We start from the raw sequence: 24,793 nt of genomic DNA on the forward strand, positions 1-24,793 counted from the left end.
AATTTGTTTTGTCTTTGTAGATTCTGTTCCACACAAGATGGGACAGGGTGGTACCACTGAGATGCCTTGTCGGTATGGCGACTCAGGAGGGCCACTGAAGACCAGGGCAAGTGAGTCAGTTTAGTTTTTGGTTAGGCAGCTGAGGTAGGGGGATCACTGCACCTGTAGGCATGCCTGTCATATCTGTCCTGGCTTTGCAGGGTTGGGGAGAGCATTTTTTGTTAGTTTGTGTGTTGATTAATCGTGAATTAATTAGTTGTAATTGTGAATTGTAATTCACTTGTCCTCAGTTTTGTTCTCAGTTTTCTGTCTGAATTGGTTGGTCCAGCATTTTGTTGTCAGTACATATCTTGTGAGAGCTCCATATGTGGGAGCTGTTGTTTGAAATTGGTAATAGCAGGAGTAGTCTTCACCAGGCTGGTGCAGTTGTATCTGTCAGGCTGTAGATGGTTGGGAGGTGTAGATTTTGGTTTTATCCTGTAAAGTTTGCGACTTGTCTCGTCAGGCCGGAATGGCTGGGAGGCAGTGTTCGTTTCCCCTGTCCTTCTGACATATGGGTCGGTTGGGGAGGGGGGTTTGGTCAAGGGCAACGCTGGATGGATAGGTGTGGGGCTTTGTGCGCACACTCCCGGTGAACTGGGAGGAGCCTCCACCCTCTGTTGTATTCAGGTTGGCCTTATTAAAGGGTACTGAATGACTGGATTTTATATATTGGATCAGAACATGTTGTGAGATCAGAAAATGTTATGTTGGACAACGTGAACTGTGTTTTGTCATTTTCAAGTCTGGCCTGTTTCTGTCTCGTATCTACCTTATGTCCCTGTTCCTCTACTCTTAAATGCTTCAAGAATACCGGTAATCTTAGTTGCTGATAGAAGGCCTGGTGTGCTGGATGCAGATTGAATTGGTTGCGCTGAAATTAATTTTGGAGATTGTCTTAATGTTGGTTTATAGTTATCTTAGGTAAATTATGTCTGGTACGTTGGTTATATTGGTTTGACTAAGTTGGTTTGGCAGGTGTATGGTTTGCGCAGATTCCCATCCTTAAAAATAATAATAATGAATTGACTATATAGCACTTTTGTGTTGCTGATTGTTTAAATGTGTAATGTCTCTGTTTGCCTTGTGGTAGACTGGTCACTGGTGTGTCAAAGCTGCTGGCAGCTTTAGATGGTGAAACATCATGCCACAGTGTGGTAGTTTCATAATGCTGGGGGGGACGATGGTCTCGGCTGGCCTTCCGCCTCTGAGAGGTGGAGCTCCAAACAAGCTGGTGCTGTTGTGCATTAGGGCTAGAGCTGACAGGGTTACCTGCCCCTCAGCCAGATACTGCCATGGTTAAAAGTATTTTAACTTCAGCAAGCATATTTTGTGCTCTATTTTGTATTGGTTTGCATCTAAATTAGGGGTTAAGTCTGCGCAAACATGTCTTCGGTTCAGGGGGAAAAACAAACATCTGCCAAACAGACTTTGGTTCGACATTTTCAAATTATTATTGATTGCTAAAGGTCACAAATATTTAGTACATGAAATTATTAGCTGATAGTGTCTCGGTCCCTTAAGGGTCCTCGTTTTGTAGGGGGAGGGTGTCACAGCCCCCTGTAGTTGGCCTACTAGGGCCTGTGTGTATTCCTGTAGACCTATGCATTTGGCTTCCCACAGGTTCTTCTGAGTTGCTGATCAGGTGCATTGGGAGCACCTGGCCAGTGTTCCCAAGGTGCACTATAAATGGCTGGGCGTTGGCCACGCTCGGTCTCTCTCTCCTTCTATGAGAGCAGCAGCATTTGTTTGCACCATTCAACACCCCACACATCCACTCACTTACACTACTGATCTACTGATTAACACACCCCACTTAGTATGTTAGTATTGTTTGATGCATATTAAGTTGTTTATATTGTAAATAAAGATTGGTTTGTGCACTTTTAAACAGCTGTGTGTCTTCCTCCTTTGTTATGGCCCAAGAGCCAGGTCATAACATGTTATGGCCTGGCTCCTGTATCCTTTCAATACATCGGAAATCCTCAATTGCTGAATTTGTGTACACATTGCAAAAAGAGCATTCTGCAAGGAACATAACTGAAATCTACAATTTAGATTATCTAGTTTATTATTTCAGTCAAGTTGACACATTCATTGTGGAATATAAGGAAGTTCTGTAAAACAACAGCTTTAAAACAGTAGTCGAGACAATAGAAATGTGAATGCTGACCACTACTAATGATTTATACTTCGTCATACAACACTATATTGCAAAAATCTCAAGCTCACAGTGTTGCATTGCAACGCGTTGTGAGATTGTAGATTTGCTGTTTTTGACGTGCGACGTCATACAATGGAGTAGTCTGACTATAAATGAAGCATATTAAAGGGTCAGTTTGGGATGTTAGATGGCTTCTTGCTTTGTAATGGTGGGCTGAGGGATGGAGGTGGGCTGCTTGGGCACCGTGGCAATGACCCCCTGGACGTTGCTACTGAACTAGCTGAGGATGCAGGGAGTGGGGTGCGTGAGGGGCCTCATTAGCAGAGCCCCCAAGCAGCATCTCCTGGAGCAGGTTGTCAATCTTTGCCATGCCAAAGAGCTTGACGAACTGGATCTGCTCGATCATCTGCCAGGTGATGCTCTGTAGTGTTGGCAGGAGAAGGAGCAGCTCTCCGAAGCGGCCCCGTGAGTCATACTGCCTCATTGATGTAGTCCTCTAGATTGACCTGGACCTGATACCTCATCCGTTTGATTTTACCAGGGTCACTCAGTCCTTTGGCAGCTGGGTCAAAGAAAACTATGGCTTTCAAACATGCATATTCGTTGTCGTCTATCTGAAGTTCCTGGAAGGGAAGAACCAGTTCATCTAGGATCCTCACTGCTACCCTGCTCACCTCCAACTCTGGGCAGTTCCTAGGAATAATGTGACCATTCCCTAATAACACGATATCTTTATATAGCATAGACCTCTTTGCAACACCAAGCAGGAGATGCTCTCCAGCATGAGCTCGCCGTAAAGCCACCTGGTCATCCAGGGGCAGGTCACAGAAGGCCGGGATGTATTTAGCCCACTCCACCAGGACCAGCAGCTGCTGTTTCATAGACTCACACACATCTGTGATGGTAGCAATTTTTTTGGTCCTGATGTCTCCATTCAATATGGGACCAGGAGAGGTGATCTGTCTTGACAGCACATCTGCCTGAATGAGTGCGTTGATGGATGGTAAACTGCTGTCCTCATACCAGTATCTCCTGGTGCTGATTCTGTCTCTTTCGTTCTGTACAGCTTATTTTTTCATGCCAGCTCTAAAGCATTTCTTCAGTCGACAGTATCGGCATTTGTTCCTCCTGCAGTCTCAGGCAATATGTCAGTTTCTCCATGAGCTGTATCTCCTGAATCAACTCCTCCCATTGTCCGTGTTGGAGGCTCCTTCTGTTCCTCCTCCATTTGTTCCTCCTGCAGTCTCAGGCAATATGTCAGTTTCTCCATGAGCTGTATCTCCTGAATCAACTCCTCCCATTGTCCCTGTGTTGGAGGCTCCTTCTGTCCCCATTTCCTTGTGATAGCCTTCGTTCCTGCACGAGTACATGTGGTTTTTGCGGACACTGCGCCTGAAAAACCCCTTGCAGCCGTCACAGCTGGAAGCCCCATAGTGCTTGCCAGTGGCCCTGTCCCTGCAGATGGCACACAGAGTGCCCACTTCCATGTGGCTTGCAGCGTTCATGGTGGCACTCTCACCAGGTGAGGAGTCTGCACCCATGGCGAGTACTTGCATGTTTTCGAACTCCAGCGTGGTATAGGCACCCGCTTCGAATGGGATCAGTGTATTGAAACGGGGAAAATCAGGTGCAATCAGGCCTTTCAATAGACTGAGTAGACGTCTACCCGTCTACTCAGGTGCTCAGTAGGTTGATTCCTTCCGATTGTGTCGGTTGATCTGTGCAGTTTAATGCATCGCATGCAGCTACTGGAGCGGTGCCGTGTCGTTAGTCAGAAGGTTCCTTGTTCCGAAATTACTATCCCTATCTCTAATCCTAACCTAAACATAACCGCAAGCACGGGAGCAGTGCATCTCTAATCCTAACCTAAACATAACCGCAAGCACGGGAGCAGTGCATGTTCGATGTTACGGCTGCATTGAAAGGAATGATCACCTACTGAGCTCCAGTAGCTGCATGCGATGCATTAAACTGCACAGATCAACCGACACAATCGGAAGGAATCAACCTACTGAGCACCTGAGTAGACGGGTAGACGTCTACTCAGTCTATTGAAAGGCCTGATTGCACCTGATTTTCCCCGTTTCAATACACTGATCCCATTCGAAGCGGGAGGTATAGGCTGGGTCCAGAGCCTCGCTGTAGTCTGCCATGTCCATGTCTGCTGGTGCTTTGGGCAAACAAACTCTCATCCACCTGACAGTGAGGCAGAAAGTGGTTTTCTTGTCCAAGAAACTAATGTCCCCCCCTACCCCCACCCGCACCCCCTTCACACCTACAACCCTCTATTTGAGTCTGACTCCGCCCCCAGTATGCTAGGTAGATCATGGGCCCTGCGTGATGGGGACTGGATGGTGTCAAAGGGTAGGTCCTCCTACCCTTTGTCTTGCAGTTTCGGTCCCCCCCCCCCCCCCCCCCACACACACACACGTATGTGCCTATTTAAGAGGACTCTGTTCTGTAGTGTTGAGATATTCTCCACCAGTCATAGAGTCGAGAACTATAGCTTTGACATGGCTTTACTACAAACACTGAAGTCTCTGCTCAACAAGAGACTCTCTGCTGCTGCTGCTGAAGACATAGTTGGGATCGTTGAAAAAATCGAGTATGAGGACCAAGATTTCTGTTCCAAGCAGGAAATTGACCGCCAACGCAGACTGCTGGATATGGTTTTAAAACCAGAGATCAGATTACACCGATCAGGTTGGTAACACTTCATCACACTGTAAAAACTGAGTTTGAACATGAATCATTCTAAGCACATTTACATACATTCATATTGTAAAAATGAAAAGGTCAAATGGTGAGATTACAGTCCATCCATCAATGATGGAAGTTTTTGTGCGCGAGCTTGTAGATCGGCTAAATGGCCGAAATGTGTTGAAGTGGTTAATGTAATAAAATCTCCAAAGTATTAGTAACTCAAGTTTTCAAATAATTGCAGTGGAGTAAAAGTATACATTTTGGCTCTGAGATGTAGGCCTAGGCTAGTGGAGTAGAAGTAAAAGTATTGGAAATTGGATATACTCAAGTAAAGTAGGCTACAAATAGCTCTTAAGTAGCCTACTTTCCACCACTTCCATATTATGTTTTTAGATAAGTTTCAGTAATTAGTGAATTTAGCAAAAGTAGCACAGAAAAACAATGGATGGAGTTCAAACGTGTAATGGTTTTGTGTTATTTTGTCTCTTTCGTAGACTCCCTGCACCTCCCTGCGTGTAAAGAGGTAAAGAGGCCCAGTCTGGTCCAGGAGCAACCCGAACCTCCCCTGATCAACCTGGATGAAAACACAGAGACACAGCCGCTGGCCACAACAACCTCAACTCAACCCATGGAAACACAAGCTGACGTGGACTGTGGAGCATCAGCACGCAAATCACGCAAAAGGAAAAACGTGGAAGGACAAAAATCGTCTTCGAGCAACAAGCCGTCACACTTCCCGGACCCAGAGTCTCCAGAACCAATTCCTGCGTCCATGGCGGTTCAAACAGTGAAAAAGAGAAAGAGCGGGATGAGATGCTACATTCCATGTAGCATTTGTGGTGAATCTGTGTTAGATATGGAGATGGACAAGCACAAGGAAGAGGTTCACGTAGGGAGAAAATACATTAGAATTAGATGTTGCTATTGTGACGAAGGATTTAATTTTTACACCGCACTTGCATGCTATGCAATGCATGCAAGTGCATGCAAGTGCATGCAGCTAAAACAATAGCCTGTTTGTAGATCCTACAAAATCGCTGTTTAAAGATCAAACATTCTACAAAAGAAACTCAGTGGCAACAAGCTCTCAAGCATTATTTTGTACCTCATTGCATTTTCATCAATAAAAATGTATTAAAATCAGCATACTTTGTTACTTAATACAGGTGCATACAGCAGTGGAATGCTTGTGTGACATACTAACATCAACTCAACAACAACAATAATATTGGATATGATACGAAAAAGAAATTAAATTGATTGATTGATTGATTGAAATATTTATTAACAGTTTGCAGAATTACAGTACATTTCAAGCACAAACTCAATACAAAGACTGTTAACTGTGAGTGGACGACCCAATTAAGCATTACACTTGTTTACAAGAGGGTCCACCATGTTCAATTCATCAAAACATTTAGAGACGTACAAATAGACACTTCTATATAGTCAAAGAACAGAACAGGAATTCATCATATAGAAAGAAAGAAAGAAAGCAAGATTATATAATTCAATAAAATAAAAAAAGATATAAATGAGATAGTGATAAACCGTAGGATTCTATAGCATCTGTCTATACAACATGGTATTTCGTTACATTACATTTTTACCATTTGTGGTCAAAACAAATAACACACACTCAAACCATCTTCCAAAGGGATGGGAAGTACTACTATCCACACTACAGATTACTTAGTAAAGTAAAAAATGGTACATTACTTGAATAAAACATAAGACTATAAAATATACAAATGTAGATACAAATCTACAAGTATATCTATGAGTATTATACATGAATACATTTAAAGCTGCACATATAAATGTGTCCGTTATGGTTGATCAAGTTGCCTGCCTGATCGAGGTGTCACTGGTGTTAGAGCACATAAGTGGCTGCACGATTGCCAGTGTTTTACCCTCAGTCTTTCTAAGCATGCAAGGATGGACTGGACCAATGGTAACTCATTTCCCTCTGATTAATTAGGTGTAATGTACAGTGAAGAATGACATTCTCACTCTTTCTCTCTAAATCTGTAGGCCTGTCTTTAATGTTCTGATTAATTGAAAATGGAGGACCCTATGTAAACAAGTCTTAGTGCTTTTTTTCTGGTTTTACCCTCTTAGCAGATTTTGTATTGACATGTACTTTCGTTGAATTGTATAGGCCTACCCATTGTACAAACTGTTAATACAATTTGCAATCAATCAATCAATCAATCAAACCAAGCTTTCTGTTGCATCCATTAGAAATGGATTATATTCGCATCTTTGATGCATTTTCAAACTAAACAGTACCCTTCAACCCCACAAGGCCACTGGCCATGACAATATTCCCTCCAAATGTCTCAGAGACTCAGCCATCTCTATAGCTCCAATCATCACCCACATGTCACACAAGATTTCAAACTGGCCAAAGTAACCCCCTGCACAAGAAAGGCACATTAAAATTACCACCGCTGAAGTGCCCTTGAGCAAGGCATTGAACCGAATACGAGACGGCTCGCCCCTTTTCCAACTCGCCCAAAGCGGCGAAGATCGGTCGCCTCAACGGGAAGAGCGGTCGCCCCAACGGGAAGATCGGTCGCCCCAACGCGCGGAGAATTCGCCCCAAAAAGTCCGGAGAATTCGCCCCCAAAAGTCCGGAGAAGTCGTCCCAACAAAGAGAGAGAGAGATTTTTACATGTAGCTGTTATGTCTCACTGACAGCTGTTTGATTGTGCTGCGCTCTTGCATATTCCTGTGTTGTTTGTGATGATTGGGGGGATTATCTGGGATTGACTACTTCAGTCTTGACATACATGTGTGATGATGTTGCTTTGCCTTATTATTGACTCTGAGTTTTGAAAGTAAAGAAGAGTTGTGTTTAAGCTGTCATGGTCCACTGATTCACAATAGTAGCCTACTTTTAAACAGAGAAAGAGAGAGAGAGATTTGTACCTGTACTATATTTGTACATGTACTTTGAGATTTTTCCTCTACTTTTAAACAGAGAGAGAGGGGGGGGGGTATGTGTCTAGTTATAGTGAGAGTGGAGAGCGCCCAAGGGGGGTCATCAGCCTCTTTTGTTTGAGTGTGCTGGGTCGTAAACAACTTGTTGTTTCACCTTAATACTGTGAGTAGGCTATTACAAATACATTGAAATACATTGAAATGTATTGTAGGCTATTATCTGTACATTATGCTATAAGTCTAAAAGGGGCCAGCTATGGGATATAGTAAATCTAAAAAATACGTTGAAATAGAAAAAAAAAAGTGTCAACCTAAGTGTTTTAACCCATTTAGGACTGAGACCAGACTCTCTCCCCATGCATTCGGCCTGGTGGAGACAACAACTCACATGAGTGGCTACTTGATGGGGAAAGAAGCGCCATGCACATGACCACAACAAGCAGCAGTACGTTTGACAGATCGTGTCCTAAACATGCTGATGGACTGGAAATATCAAGAGGCATTCCAGGAAGTCAAGAAACAACAGTTAAATTGCTCTCACCACTGATATATGGACAAGTGAAGCCGCTGAAGCCCTACCTTAGCCATTACATCAAAGATGATAGGGATGATGGAGTCCACCATGCCACTGCAGGAAAGATACAGCAACTGTAACATCACAGAGTGGTTCAGCTATAGGTTTGCAATTCCTCATAGGAATTGTGAATGCCAATATTGCACACACCAGTGGTGTACTTATGTAAAATTTTGAGGTATTTTTTACTTTACTTGATATTTGGGATGCACACACAGATTAGACACACCAACGGACCGACATGCAGAAACAATCGCAAATGTATGCCAAATATCGCGATACGATAGCCTATACAATTATGTCTATGGTTCACAGCTTGTTACTTTGTAGCAACAAAACTTCACTTCAGCAAACAAATACTAAGCATTCTTGAAAAAATGACATAATTCATAATTCCACGTTAACGTTCATTGTTGTCAAATGCTTTGATTTCAAAATTCCTTTTAAAACGAAAACATTGGCGTGGATGGAGCCCTAGCCATTTTTGCATTGCAATGCAAAGTTTCTGGAGAGAGAGAGAGAACTAGAAAAGTCGCAATTTTTGCAATCGAAAAATTGCAAAGTGTGGTTGCCGCAATCGCTTACATAGGCCCCTCCCACTAATTTTGCCAGCCAATTACAATGTCACGTCACCCTTGTGATCATGCGTAAGTATAAATCGGAGGGGACTTATCCCCGCAAAAATAATGTTTCTGCAACAAACGGTTCCATTTTTTGCATTTGCGGCGATGGGGATGGATTGGGATGGATTGGCGTTTTTTGTAAGAGGCCCCTCCCACTAACTTCGGACGACGATTACGGCCTAACGATACGCACTATCAAAATTCTGCCTGTGGCGTTTTAATCGGATAGGTCCGGAGATTATGTGTACCGATTTCTGTGAGATTTGGACAAAATATGTAGGAGGAGGAGCGAAAAGTGTGTTTTGGAGAAAATTCTAAATGGCGGAAAATCTATCCTGACATGGCCTATATGGGAAGATGCGTTGTGACCGAAGGAATCCAGGGAAAGGGAAATTTAGATTTTACGACCTACGGTTCAAGAGTTATAAGCCAAAACGTAAAGCGGGATGTTATAGCACCACCATGAGGCCGACCAATATAGTGAATTAATTTTAGTAAGTAAGTAAGTTTTCGCATTTTCCCATTCATGTTAATGGGGAAATTTAATGCACAAATAAATTAATATCAATTAAACTATACAACATATCTCTTAGCAAAATACGCGATGTTCCCGATGAAGCCGGTCGATTTGACATATGGCTCAAGTGTGCTGCCAAAACTGTGGGAGGAGTAGCGTTTAAAATAAAAGGTTACTCTAGAAAGAATAAAGAAAATATTACAATTACGTACTATAGTCTGGTTGACCTTTTAGGGCAACCACACAAAAAAAGGACAAAAAAGCAGCCAACCAGTGTTGTGGAGCTGCTGCATTGACGTTGATCTCCTCCATTCACCAATAAATAAAAAAATAGTGTGAATACTTCCACAGCCTTACTAAAGGATGAACTATCCGTCTTCTCCCAATCTTTGTCAATCTTTGTCGTTGTCAGCACACGTGTTGACAACGGCATGTAAACAAGAGCCGGAGTGTCTGCTGTGTCACACCAAAAGTGGTGACCTATTGAATCCGGTTTGATTGATTGAAGTATTTATTAACAGTTTGCAGAATTACAGTACATTTCAAGCACAACTCAATACAAAAACTGTTAACTGTGAGTGGACGACACCAGCATTACACTTAAGAGGGTCCACCATTTTCAATTCATCATAACATTAGAATCATTACACAATCACCACAGACTGCAAAGCATAATGGGTCACCGATTTCCATTCCGTGTAACACTGCAACACAACAGTGTTGCTTGCAGCCTGTCACTTCTCTGGCATTGACAGAGCGAGAACTCATTCATTCAGGAAACAGCGCAAAATGACTAGATGGATTATTTTTCCTTTGTGGCAACAGAAACAAACAGGGAAATATAGCTAGGTCTTAAATGTAACTAATTAGTAAAAAAAACATTGGGAAAAGGTAACTACAGTAGGTAACACATTACTCTAAATTGCAAACTAACTCGTTTAGGTTACTCCATTACCAAAAAAGTATTCCCGGTATATAATGGTGTTATTTCTAACGTCATTACACCCAACACTGGTTATTACATACAAAGTCAATGCAAAGATGCGGATTGGCACGACGTTGCATTGGGTGGGGAGAATGAGGTGAGCCGTGAACAGAGCAACGCAAATTAATTCATTTACCCTCTTCCTCCTATTTGCTCAAGTTGAAATATCTGAACTTCAGCAAAGTTTGATTCGCCATTTGCATCTTGACAGCCGTTTTAATAGATTTTGACACGACAATAATGAAACTGTCCACAACTCCCGTACTGTAGACATGTGCATGTCTACATTGGAGCGCCCATAGTTTAAGGCCAACCGGAGCTATACTGTCACGACCAACTGCTCACCAAGCAGCAAACTGGTATGCTGCTTGGTGAGCAAGTACAACAATGATTTGTGACAAGGTTGACGGGCGAAAAGGGCTTCCATTTGTAACTGTGTACAAGACCCTTGTGGGTCCCTTTTCTTCCGTTTGTACACTCCCCGAGTTAAATTACACTGGTAAATGAATGCTGGAGAGGCCCATGTGCACATTTTCAATCCGTTTCATGAGTCTGCAAACACAACAACCCCCCGGCTTGGTCTTTGAGTCAACAAACTGCATTCTATTTATTCCCGACATCTCAACTAGTCTAGCAGGAGCTCCTTAAGGCTCATACATAGTCTGGATTTTCGGTGGACCACCGACTACAACATGACGTCACGAGCCGCGGTGAAGAGCAAACCACCGCCACCGCTCCAGCCCTTCTCTCTGTTTTTACTCACCACCGCTCAACGTTATTTCAGCTCGGTGGTCACCTCACCACCGAAAATCCAGACTATGAATAGGCCTTTAGTCGATCCAGGCCGCAGAGCTGCCAGCTAGGAGGGAGCGGAAAACACCCACTCAGGGTGGGGTCTATGACAACTTGACTGTAAACAAAATAGAATTATGTAGTTGCCAAATCGTATACACTTTCTTATGAGGAGTAGCGCTATATTAAAACATTGTAATTAGAATTCTTGAGCATTTCCATAGTATTCGCAAAGTGATTGATAGCATGCGTGCATAGGCAACTAGATGAACATGCAAATTAACTTTTGTCCCAGCGACCATGGAGGGGTGGGTGCCTTGGAGTCAAGCACGGTTGTTGACTTAAGCACGAGGGTTGTAATGACCCCTCATGTGAACCCAATCAGCATGCTGCAGGGGTCAATAGGTCGTACTCGGACATAGGGACATACAGACCTACACACAAAGCTGTTCATTGGAGACGTGTGCACCGCTCAATAAAAGTCTACAACATAATAGAAATAGCTCATTATACATGACAAGATTACTGATTTTACAGGATGTAAAATGCTGAACAGGTGCTGCATAGCCAAATGTGCGACCCCAAAGGCAAAGGCACTGAGACAGGAGTGGGGGCAAAAAAGGAAATGTATTCACAAAATGTTACGTTTGGGGAGGTCTGTGGGGAGTGTAGTCTTGCGTTGCCACTGCCAGACTGTTTGTTTCCTCTCGCAATTTTCAAATGCTTCTGGACTCTGGAGTAACGGAAGCTCTCATGAGTAAGCTAAGCGATAAAGTGGAAGTGGAGCCTCCTCCCCTTTGTTTCATCTTTACAGTCGCGCAGATTTATCCTAATATAAATAGAAATCATCTAAGCATACATAGCTTGCTGCTTAGCAGAAATGGAAATGAAAAATTAAGATTTGGGCAATCATGCTCCTCACCGTATTCATCATGGCCATGAACAAATAGCTGAAATCATGGTCCACATCTTAAATGGCTGCCATGTACAGTATACAGTAGGCATGACAGAATAGTGGAATTGGAATTGATATCAAAATATATCTCTTCCATTTTTAGGTCCTCCATCATGCTGGAAGCATTCTACTGTGAAGCCAAGCATGTTCTACAGTATAACATGTCATGTCATGTCTTAATTGTTACTTGTAAATGAAAACCAGATGTGTGTGTGTGCGTGTGTGTGTGTGTATGCGACTATGCGCGCGTGTGTGTGTGTATGCGTGTGTGTGTGTGTGTGTAGTATTTCTAATTGTCTAGTTGACGTCAGTGGCGTATGCAGGAAATAATTATTACCTTGGCCTGGGAAAATCTGCCTGGGCACACTGTTGGAATTAATTAATTAATACATTTTTTTAAATTAATTAATAGTTTGCCTTCAATTTCCTAAAAATATTAAGTCAGGTGTCTTAGAGATTGACAGGTGTAATGTCAGGCTGCTACAAGACACTTCATCCCATCACATTCCCAAATGTAAACTAAAAATCACACCTTCATCTTCAATGTTTGTGTTTACACAATGTGTGTTTACACAAACCCTCAAATCTGGACATAGGAGCACTCCTCAACAACCATAAAACCCATGAAATATGGGACTACTTTTATTTGTATATTAAAGGATTGTTGCAATAACAATTTGTAATTGGTAATACATTACGGATATAATCACTATTGTCAACAACAGAATGTGGAGGGGTGTTGTCCATTGGGGTTTTTCTTTTTTGACTGCTAGTTTTGTTTTTTGTTTTTTTGTGTGTTTTTCTTGTCTCTTTCTTTTGTGTAAGTCATGTGTATTTTGTATGCTTTATTGTAAAATCATTAAAAAACTTTGATGACAAAAAAAACAAAACAACAACCATAAAACAACAACATGCACACTCTCCCAGGCAGCCTACTAGTATTGAAGTAGTAGTGTTGAGTATTGAAGACTGCAGAGAGTGTACAACAGCTAGTTTCTTTCAACTCTGCACTTCCAAATTACAAATTAGCAAGATAGCACCCCATAGCATAGCAGCAGACAACATGGGCACAATCAATGAAAATCTATTCAGCAAAAATTACAATTCAATTCTGACCTTTGATGTTGTCTTCAATCATGTAGTAATCCATAATCAAGGGCGGACGCTGTTGTGGAGTTGCCCAGTAAAGCTGAAGTCCTCAGGATACAACTGTTGTACAGTATCTAGGCTAGCTCCTCTAGGGACTGCTGACTTCCTTTCTTTCCAAAAACTTTGCAATAGACGTTTGGCATTGTGAGGCTATTTAGGCTACTCTCAGAGAGGCTTCTCATTAATATTTAATCATAAACAAAGACAAACAAATCTGCCACATTCTAGAAACAAGCACATGATGACAGGCATCAGGCAGGCATGACCAATCAATCTATGCAGGTACAGATTGACAAACTAGGCAGTGCCAGTGGCTACAGATCCAAATAGGAAAATTAATAATAATAATACACGCACTGCCATATTTTGCTAAATTGAATGCAGTGATTGCATTCACATTATGTTATGCAATGACGCTACTGTCAACATTTATTTAAAAAAAAAGTTATTTTATATTTTTTGCTAGGCCGAGTTCGGAAATACCTGGGCCTAGGCCCAAGTAGGACCAGGTGTGGATACGCCCCTGGTTGACGTGGCAGAGACTATGTTTTGCACCTTGTCCTTCCGTAGGTCCGTCCATCCATCCACCAGGAGGCCATTTTTTGCAAAACACATTTCTTTATATAACAGATTTTGTCCAAACATTACGCAAATCGGTACACAGTACCAGGTCTCTATAGTCATTAAACCAAACGGCTCTTTCAGATTTGTCATATTCCATCCCGATTGGCTGAGATTATTACACAATTTTTTTTTTTTTACCTATACCTGGACCGAAACTTTGCACAAACACTCCCTATAGAGGACAAGGAAAAACCTCTGCCCTCTTTGACCATCTGCCTTTTATAGCGCCACCAGGAGGCTGATGTTTGTGAAACACTCATACAGATTTTGTACAAATCACGCAAATCAGTACAAAATGTTGTCTATGTCTATGGCATGTGATCAAGACTGATATGTCCGATTTTTTATAGTCCATCCTGATTGAGTAAGATTGGCGTCTGAAGTTGCAGGAGTGGCTCGTCCCACAAATCAACATATTATGTCTGTGCAATAACTTCATCAAGATTAATCTCTCAACTTCTACAGATTCCACTCACCTCTATATAATTCCGAACATTGCTGGCCCACAAGAACCTACCTGACCAAGGAGCACTTTTTCGAGTTTATTATCATTTTTAACTGCTCAGCTGTTTTGCAAGTTTTTTGTGTGCAATTTAGGTCTGTTATTTCTCATAATATTGCAATAACAATTTGTTTATGAATAATTTCTATTTTTGTGTTACTGTCAATCATCATCAGCATTGATTAATCAAATAAATAGACAGATTAAACAATCAACTAAATTGATTGATAGTTACAGCCGCATTATTCACAGACCCCAGACTAGAGTATGTTGGCAATGAGAAGAATAATACAATGAAGAATGTCCATTTATTTCAATATATTTTACAGACAGCTAGTTTCAAGGGGAAATAAATAAAATTCATTTCCATGAGGAATTTCTAAATTGCTTATCAGGTCTATTACATTGCTGTGAATGAATGGGTATCTGAAATCAGCCATCGCTCTTATCAGAACATTTTGCTCCCTCTAGACAGTAATTTTGCTAGGCTTTAAATGAAAAATAAATAGCCTAAACCTACAGTAAATAATATGTGGTGGTGGGGCGATGTGACGTCTGAGAATAGTGACTCACTGCAGCATTCACCCATGTTATTGTTGCCTGAGCATTTCAAGAAAAGAAAGACAATCCTGATTTTTTTTCTCCTCCTGGATGTCACCTTGAGGTGCACTTTTAAAAAGGCTTTTAGTCTAATTTGTTCTTCCCACTTCCACGAAGACTGTTTAGAATTAATGGCCTCCTAAATGTCTATCAGCTGAATGCATTTAGCAGTACTTTCCCGTGCCTCAATCACGCCAATGCTTTCAGGCGTCATAATTTTACTGCTTTGCAGTCTTGCAGACATTTCAAACAGCGCATCTGCACATGAACTACAATCCTTGAGGTTTTTTGCACAAAAAACTCTAAAGGAGAGGGGGCAAATCAAAACTGCATGCAATAAAAGCTCAGTGCTCTGCTCAGTGCATGCCACTTACACAAACTTTAGGACGATGTCTTGATCGTATTTCATGCTCTCACATAGGAGAAGATCAGATTAACAATGAGCTGTAGATCTGAAATGGCACTGCTCCATGTGGTGCCGTTTGTTGAAGACATCTTTCCTCATCATCACGATCTCTGGCGATGTACTGTAGCTGTCTCCAGGGCAGAAAAGGGAAGAGGGTTGTCAAGGCTTAAAGGATTTCCATAATCGGGTATTTCTATTTATTTAGAGCATATAATATGGAGATCCTGCCATTTCAGAGACTTCAAGGCTGTAAGAACCTGTTTGTTGGGGGTGATGTCTAGGGGGTAAGGAGCGGTTGTGGGTGGTTTTAATAAAGGGAAATATATGAGCAATTACATTGGGTAAACAGCTGGAGTGAGAACATAAAGGACAGCTCGGAAAAAAGGCCCTCTGTATGACCAGCTGGATCTACTATGAACATTAATATTCTTCAAAGACTAACCTCAGGAAGCTCCCAGCATTCAGCCTTACTGGTCCAGGCAGCTGTGGACAAAGCTGCAAGTGTCCAAGATACACCCATTTCGCCAAACATGTTTCTGAAATAATTATAGGACTTACAGTATGCCGCCATGATGCTGTCACGTCACTCACACTCAGTGACAGTACACCGGTACACCGGCTGCTAACTGGCATGCTGGGTGGGTGTTTGTTGAGGCAGCGTTGTGTACGAACACCGCTCTTCCTTTTGTTAAGCTGTCATGTGGGGATGTACAGTAGCGGATCAGCTCCCTTGTTTGTTTACACCCGTGCTGCTCAACGATGAGAGCCCCGGACAGGCACTGTGGTGATACAGCTGGCTTCGGGGAGCCATATACTCATACTCATCATACATACACAAACACACAGTGGCTTCCTAGGTCACGTTTTCACCCACGCAGGCACGCAGGCACGCAGGCACGCACGCACGCACGCACACACACACACACACACACACACACACACACACACAAACAAATGGATAATAACATACACCTATCATATTACACTCACACGGCTGACAATCAGCTACGCATGCAACCACACACACCCACACTGCGATGACAGCCCAGAGGGAAGGCACAGGAGTCACAGAACAGAGATACAAAGACAGAGCTGAGACACCAAGGCCACCAAGGAACATTCTTTCGGCCCTTCCTCTCCATCCATCTCTGCCTGGCGAGGCAGGCTAGTTGAGTTGGGGGACAGGCAATGGGGAGCCGGCTGCCAGGCTGGGAAAAGACACAAAGCAGAAGGACCTGACACCCGGAGAGCTCTTCACTTCTGGAAACACCGCCTCCCATTCAGCTGCTTGTCTGCCAGGAACCAGGACAGGAGCAGAGGGGAACAGTAATTGACCCAGATTAGACGTCAGCACAGTGAATATGATTAATTACAAATGCTGGAAACAGGAAGAGCAAGGAATCATCCATCCATGATGCTCTTGACTTGAACAACCTTTCTGTGGTTCAGTAGGCTGGGTCACTGGGAATAAAATTAAGAAATGTAACAAATTTACAAAGTCTTTGGAGGACAGCCAATGAAATGGCCCTCCTGACCAAACTCCTAGTTAGCATGCAATTCATATAGTTTATAAGGACGTGCCTTTGATGCCTTTGATCCACAAAGATACGGTGCATTCAAGATTGAAAGGCAAAATCTGAATTGAGTGTGTACACATCGTTATATTTCAGATAAAATATGCTCATATTGATCAGAAGACCTTTTTTATACGGTATACATGATGTGTTCTGCATTTGAAAACCGCATTTTGAATTCCCAAGAAAAGGGCAGGAAGTGAAAGTGCATAAGCAGCCGCATTTCAGGCTTGTTTTGCGGTGTGAGCCATTTTATATGTAATTAGCTGTCACGTCAGGGACATTGAAATGGGGCTAATTCTCCTTTCTATTTTCACATCCCTGACTGGAGGCTATGCTCAAGTCTGACACTGACAATGATTAAAAGTGTGCCTTGCTGCAGCTCTCGTGTGCACTGCTACGATTGTTTTCACCCGTGTAATGTATAATGTGGGCCCGAGCATGACCCATGCAGCTCTCCAAGTAATTTGTTCCCCATGAAGGGTTTGACCACTTGACAATATTAGGCTATATACTTAACTATGCTAAGACTTGCACGTCTTGTTGTTAAGTATTGAAACCATAGAGGATTATCAGATTATCAGTTACCTGAGCACTGTCAGTATCTTCACAAGTCACAACAATGAACAGTACCTTTTTCATCACGGTCACAGCATTGTTAAAAAATATACATTTCATTGCTATAATTAGTGCCGTAATGATACACAGTATAGATGCATTAACTGGCTGAATTTGTTAGACTCGTTTGTGGATCAAATCACTAGCTTAAATTGCGTGAAATGTTTTTTGTTGTTTTATTTTTAATATTAAATAATTGCTGTTTTTCCTCCATGTTATCCCCAAGTTTGTCAATCCTGTCACTGGCAACACCTACTTGGAGTACATACGGGGTACATACGTTGGTTAGACATACCAACAGTCATAAAGTTATTAGTCCGACAACACCCGTGCTGCGGGTTAAAAATCACCCGTGCTGAGGGTTACAATCACCCGTGCTGCGCGTTATACATCACCTGTGGTTCCCGACATGCGTGGCGGGTTAAAAATCCTCCGTGGCTTCCGCGTGTGGTTAGGGTTAGGTTGACTTTTGTTCACTGTCAGCAGTGAACAAAATAATACAAAATAAAAAACAAACAGCTGAAAGGATTTAATATGTTTTTTTATCTCATATTTGTGTGTCCTGGATTTTTTTTACACTTTTACTGCTTTTACATACAATATACAGTATGTCCGGTTTTTATGCAAATACTTGATATGTATAATTGTATATTGATTATTGAATGCCAGGGTTTACTTGATCAGAAGGTGCAAGGACATAATTAACTGACATTGTGTCTTTTGACACATGTGGTAATCATTTTGATAGTTATAGCTTATTTTTGCACTAGTGTTATAGTGTTATGAAAAATTATTTTCCGTTTTGGGAATGACTTTAGCGTTTCACTAAACGTAACTATCCAAGCTACTGAGAAAAAACTGTAACAGGAATGTCCCTGGCGGCATTTCAAAGGCACCTGTTCAGTATACTTATTTCTGTTTAGCATACCAGTAAGAAGCCTGAGGGCGAGAAGCGAGCTCGCCCTAAAGGGTGATGTCACGTGCACGCATCCGCCTGGGTGACAGCAGATTGCTGGGCGAGCGCTGGCACTTTGGAATGGGGGTCCAGATCAACATATCTGCCTGGGTGACAGTAGACTGCTGGGCAAGCGCTGGCACTTTGGCATGGGGGGTAAGATCTTAATTTCCGGGCCTGTTGAGAACTCTAGTTTTCGCCACACTCAAGACATGCTCCTTATATGGCCAGTACAGAATTCATTCCATGTTGATCTGACGCCCCATGCCAAAGGAAGCGCCAGCACTCGCCCTTAGGCGTCTTACTGGTCATAGGCTGTGACTTATGCATAGTATGCGGAACTGCCGTTTACGCCTGTGCTGTACCTGCTCTGACGTCACTCACTTTCTGACGTCACTCACTTTACCTCTTCGTTTTCAACCCAGCTTTTTCTGTTTCTCAAATCCGCCATTACTACACACACACACACACACACGCACACGCGCGCGCACACACACACACACACACACACACACACACACACACACACACACACACACACACACACACACACACACACACACACACACACACACACACACACACACACACACACACACACACACACACACAAGAGTAATGTGTGTCTAATCAATCTAAACATTTTCATATTTATTTTCTTCAAAGCGTCTGACAGTGTTTGAGGTTGCAGTTTGCTACGTAACTAAATGATAACGGTTTTACTCTGATAACCTGCTTTTACATTTGCAAGGGGAGATTATCAAGCCATGCCTCAGACCCCCCACCAGGTCTCCCTTCAGTCGGCTCAGAAATTGAATTTCTACAAGCTTGTAGATCGTCTATTTTTGCTACTTTTGTGTGACACTGTAGTAGCCTACGATAAAGCAGAAACATTACATTTCCATGTCATGATTATTATGAATACCCCAGGACCTGAATGGAAACAAGACTGCAAAGATGTTTTACTGTGATATCCTTTCAGACTATAGGGCCCTATTTTCTATTTGTATCCCTGCCTTTCCCGCGTTGGTCGCGGAGTGGATGATAGAGGAGCTACTGGACACACAAAACAACCTGTATCAAATATAAATGTATTCCAAGGCAGCAACGTGTCGCTCTTCCATGGGCCATACTGTAAGGCAAGATACTGCTGTATCACTGGGCATAATGGGAAATTAAGAATGGATCTCTTCAAGGCAATGGCATGTGGCACGGTGATTGGTCATTATTGATCATTATTGCAACGTCCAAACCACACCTATGCATAATGTAACGGGTAGCGGAGGTGTTTTAGGCAGGTGACAAAAATAGCCACTTTAGTGGGGTCAACGCCCCTTCCCCAAAGCTAAATCCCCAAATAGTGGCTTCAGCAAACTCGGACCAAATTAGAGCCCTAAGTGTTTAACTGTACTCTGTACATTTATTGACTAAATTAAGTATTCAATCAATCAATTCGCTACAACTCAGAGCATTGCAATAATGGATGGATGTTTCAATGATAGAATTTTTCTTCTCAACACAGGCAGGAAAGTTTGAGCAAAGCTTTTACCACAAAATGTGCAAGTAGCCGCCCTTTGCTACAAAACTGTACAACTCAACGGTTTCTTTAGCTTTTACCGCAAATTGTACAACAGATCTGTTTCACAGGGTACATTGTATCTGTGCATACAGATACAATTTCAATCATGTACAAATTATGTGCAGGTTTGCAAATGTTCAAACAAAATGTGCAAGTATGCAATGAAATAGGCGAAGAAAAAATAAAGAGACCGTAAGAAAAACAAAGCACTGCACATATAATAGCCATCTTTCCCTCTTGTCCAAGTCAGGGTTTGGCCAGGAAAACCATGACAGAGGAAACAATGAAATGCCTCAACATTTGGGATTAGGGCTCAGGGCAGCTGGGCAGGACATCAGGTAAACTGTATGCTTACATTGCAACAAAAAAAGATTCAAGGACATGTCACTATCTATGCATAACTGACTTATAAGTTTGAAAGGTATTTCAAATCACTGATGACTGAACTAATATGAAATTTGGCCTTTAACTTTGAAACACAAATGTAATTCTGCGACATTTGCATTTATAACAACGACCAGACAATTGTAGGCTACAGGAGATAATCTAATTAAGATAAAACAACAGACATTTCTCAATCTCCACCAGGCAATAGTATGAATCTAATTTTAGCAACTGGAAATCATAAATCGTGCATCTGGGAGCCAACATCTGCTATTATCATCATCATCATGTAGGCAATATATAGCAAAAAAAAGAAAAGAAAAGAAAAAAGGCAAAAACACCCACGTCCCTCCACTTGAAAGAATAGTGTCTTTAAGAATAGAATACAGACGTATACAGCATGCATCACACAGTGCGAGATGAAGATATTGGCGTAGAGAATTGAAATCACTTAATCCCATTAGTGCCGTGCAGTAGCCATGGTAACCTTCACAATAAAGTATGCAGCTGATCAAGGCATCCTATGTCTGTATAGGAGTGGTACACAGATGTTTGCACTTGCTTTTATATTCTCACCTCTGAGCTACACGAGTTTTAATGTATGAGTTTTAACAGCATTAAAGATGTTGTGCCTACATAGCCTACCAAGTGCATCAGTGATGTAGCCTAGATCATTAGAATTTGTTTCATAACAGTATACAAGTGGTCATAGTATGGAAATAGGCTAAAATATGCATGAATAATTCCAGAGATGAGTCAGAGATTAAAGCTTTTTTTTGTTTTGTTTTACTTACCAGTGGCTTGAAAAGCACTGGTCTATGAATACCCATGAACACTTTGCCATGAGAGTTGACATATCGTCATACTGACGCGTACTTCTGATTGGCTGCCTTTCTACGAAACCCATAGTGGGGGGGACGCAACAAGACACGTTTAATGCCATAGTCGAAACGGTCGCGCGAGCGCAGCAAAGCAGAGCACACCGGAGCACACACGCTGATTTAACAGTAACACATTCGCACCCCCACGCAGCCTACCGCAGACCCCCGCGCCTCCGCGGGGACCCCCGTTGGACACGGCGATCCGCGGACCCCCGCGATTTCGGCACATGAGAGATGTTCTTTGTACCTAGTGCCAAGCCAATGTCAACACTACAACCGACAGCTGTGTGTGAGCCATGAGGAGCGACATATAATGGCTTGGAGAATATGCTACCTGAGAGTGCACAAATTCAACCAAATACAAATACAAACACAAATACAAACAGTCCATTTGTAGTAGGCTAAGGCTACACTGTCAGTTACAGAGTCACCTCGACAGATCCTGTTGTTGTTTGGCCAATGGCCATTTATGGCCATTGTGACAAATACAAGGCAATTAAAATCTGTCGTGCACGTCATGTGCACGTCGTCACGTGCACACCGGATTAGATAAAACATTTTTTAAAGTTTTTTTCATAGCACAATTCTGGAGATATAAGGCAGCCACTGGTAATTAACTGATAATTGATCAGTTCTTGTTTTTTTCTTTTTTAGCTTCACATAGGCCTTTTTATATCCATGTGTTACGCATTTACCTGATATTCTGTGGCCAGTAGCAGATTCAAGGACAAATCTCTATAGTGGGCCAAACTGCTAGCCCCAGAAAGGGTTTATCTTCGTCTCTTGACCAAGAGATAAGATCCTTAGAGAGCATTCTAGGCATGCATGATGCTGCATAGTATAGCTCTGACATTATTATGGGTACACGCCATTGCTTTTGGAGAGAATGAAAGTTTAAGGCGGACATTCATTAATAACGTGTTATTTATTTGACTTATTTATTTATTTGTTATTTTTAATACATTATTCTGTTCGGTAGCAATTCCCCGTAGGTGTACAGTAGCTAGCATTAGCATTTCTGTTTGATTTGCTGCATGTGCAGGATTCAGCCATATGGATCCTCCCCTCCCCTCTCCCCATTAAGTGCAGCGAGGATAGAGGGAGACCCTCTCGAGAACACATTTGATTACGTTTTATCATTAGTAGCCTATACTGTCACTCTCTGTGGGGGTACATACGGCCTCCCCAACTCAGCTCAGTGGAACTGATAAAATTAGTGAGGGGACCCTAATTTTCAGCCATAATTGTAATGCACCACTTGTAGCCATACCATTTTCTCATTTGATTTTAATTGTTAAATGATTGCAAGGCCTGCTCTCCGGCAGTCACTGTGGAATTTAACATGTTTATGCACTTGCATTATTGTACGATGTTCTGCCACCGACTTGTCTTTAACCATTAAGAAACTGCTCAAATAAATAGACTAATATAGGCTACTGTACAAACCATCATATCTACATGGAAACATTGGTTAAGTTCAGTCTGTATGCAATTTTTAACCACACTGTCCTCTACAAATGCTGATGTATTCTAACGCCTTGTCAGTTTAATTCAGGAGAGAATTGCGAACTTAATTATCTGAGCTTGCTCTTGCCTCTGTTTCTCTCAGTCTTTCTTCCTCTATATGGCCAACTCACCACCCCCATTCTACCAAAACCCTCTCTACAATTGCAATGATTTATATTTTCAAACCACAGTACAGGAGAATTCATTTTCCAATTAGATACACCGTACTTCCATCCCTCAAGTGAAATGAGTATAATTTTTTTCATCCGATTTGCTTTCCCCCGTATATCCTTTCCTTTCGCCCTCTGTGATATTTTGCTGTGTCTACATTAGCATAAGTGCAGCAGTGATCTGCTTCAGGTTGAAGGTTTTTAATGGGACAGCATTTCCATTTCACAGAAAATCCATGTGGTAGTGGGATGCTGAGGATGTTTTTTTTTGGGGCGGGGTACAAAGAGAATGGCAGAGGCATTCTGCAACAAGTCCCGTCAGCCTTAGATAATAAGCCTGGGAAGAGAGCAGTCACTAGGGTGTCATTTTCCCATTGGGAATTATCAGGAATTGATTGGGAATTAACAGAAAATAAGGGATATAATATAGGTTATGGCTGTACCATAACTGATGGTACAAAATATATTGAGCACATTCTCAATTCCCCAAATTCATGGGTTTAAATTTGCCTTCTCAGACTGTTTTGGAAAATTCCCAGAAATTGTCCGGTAATGTTCAGACCCTATGCAATTGTAAGTCACACTACCGTCTCTCCCACCCCTAAATGACAGATGTATATCCCTTATATTACCCCTGCATATTGCCTGACCTAATTACGGTCCATCCATCCACAGGCTCACCTGCTCACCTGCAACCACAGGAGGATGTGGAAGGTCCCTAGGGTCCCTCTGAGCTCTCCTGACAGAGAAAGTAACACGTGGACCTGTCCCATGCCTTATAGGGGAAAATAGCACAGCCACCAGTGGCTGGGACTTGTCATGGATGTCAACAATGTACTTGAGGAGGACGTACTTGTATAAATTGCTGATATAAGAATCTATGGAAAAACATTATTGTGTGCAGTCGCGACTCGCCAGTGAAGGAAATATAAGTACAAGTACCAATTTTGAGGTATTGTTTACTTTCTTCAGTATTTACAATATGCAATACTTTTACTTCTACCCCACTACATCTCAGAGGAAAATATTGTACTTTTACTCCACTACAATTATATGAAAACTTAGTTTGTAGTTTGTCAATAGTTTGTAGATTTTAATTATTATTACAAAACACACAAAACCGCTTCAGCCATTTGAAAATATCAGATCTACAAGCTGTCACGATGTGACACATTGCAGCTTATCAGCTTATGAGCTTGTAGATCTGCTATTTTCAACAACAAAAAAATTACCAAACTTTTACTTTTAGTACTAAAAGTATATTTTGATGGCGATACTTTTGTACTTTAATTTACTCAAGTAAGGACTTACACTTGTAACAGAATGTATTGGAGTATTGATACTTACTTAAGTAAAACATGCGAGCTACTTCTTCCATCCCTGGTGCAGTAGCAGGCTGCAATAGAGAGTTTTTCCACAACAGGCATTTTGGCACGAAATAGGTAAACACACAAAGTAAACACAGTTGTTGCCAATGATACTAACTAATTCAAATCACATTCAGGCCAAACTGAGTCAAGGTTCTGCTATGTGTATGCTCACTGGAT

The 24,793-nt window shown here is 42.0% G+C and overlaps 1 pseudogene across 1 annotated transcript; it reads right to left on the minus strand.

The window, feature by feature from the left end:
- Positions 1 to 2,386: 2,386 nt before the first annotated feature.
- On the minus strand, positions 2,387 to 4,362 carry LOC306912968 (hepatocyte nuclear factor 4-alpha-like; annotated as a pseudogene). The gene is made up of 3 exons: positions 4,298 to 4,362; positions 3,549 to 3,775; positions 2,387 to 3,338 (listed from the first exon to the last, which is right to left on the minus strand). The product of its transcript is annotated as a hepatocyte nuclear factor 4-alpha-like (transcript).
- Positions 4,363 to 24,793: the final 20,431 nt, after the last annotated feature.

The sequence above is a fragment of the Electrona antarctica genome, assembly GCF_951216825.1.
Source record: "Electrona antarctica genome assembly, chromosome: 20".
NCBI lineage: Eukaryota > Metazoa > Chordata > Actinopteri > Myctophiformes > Myctophidae > Electrona > Electrona antarctica.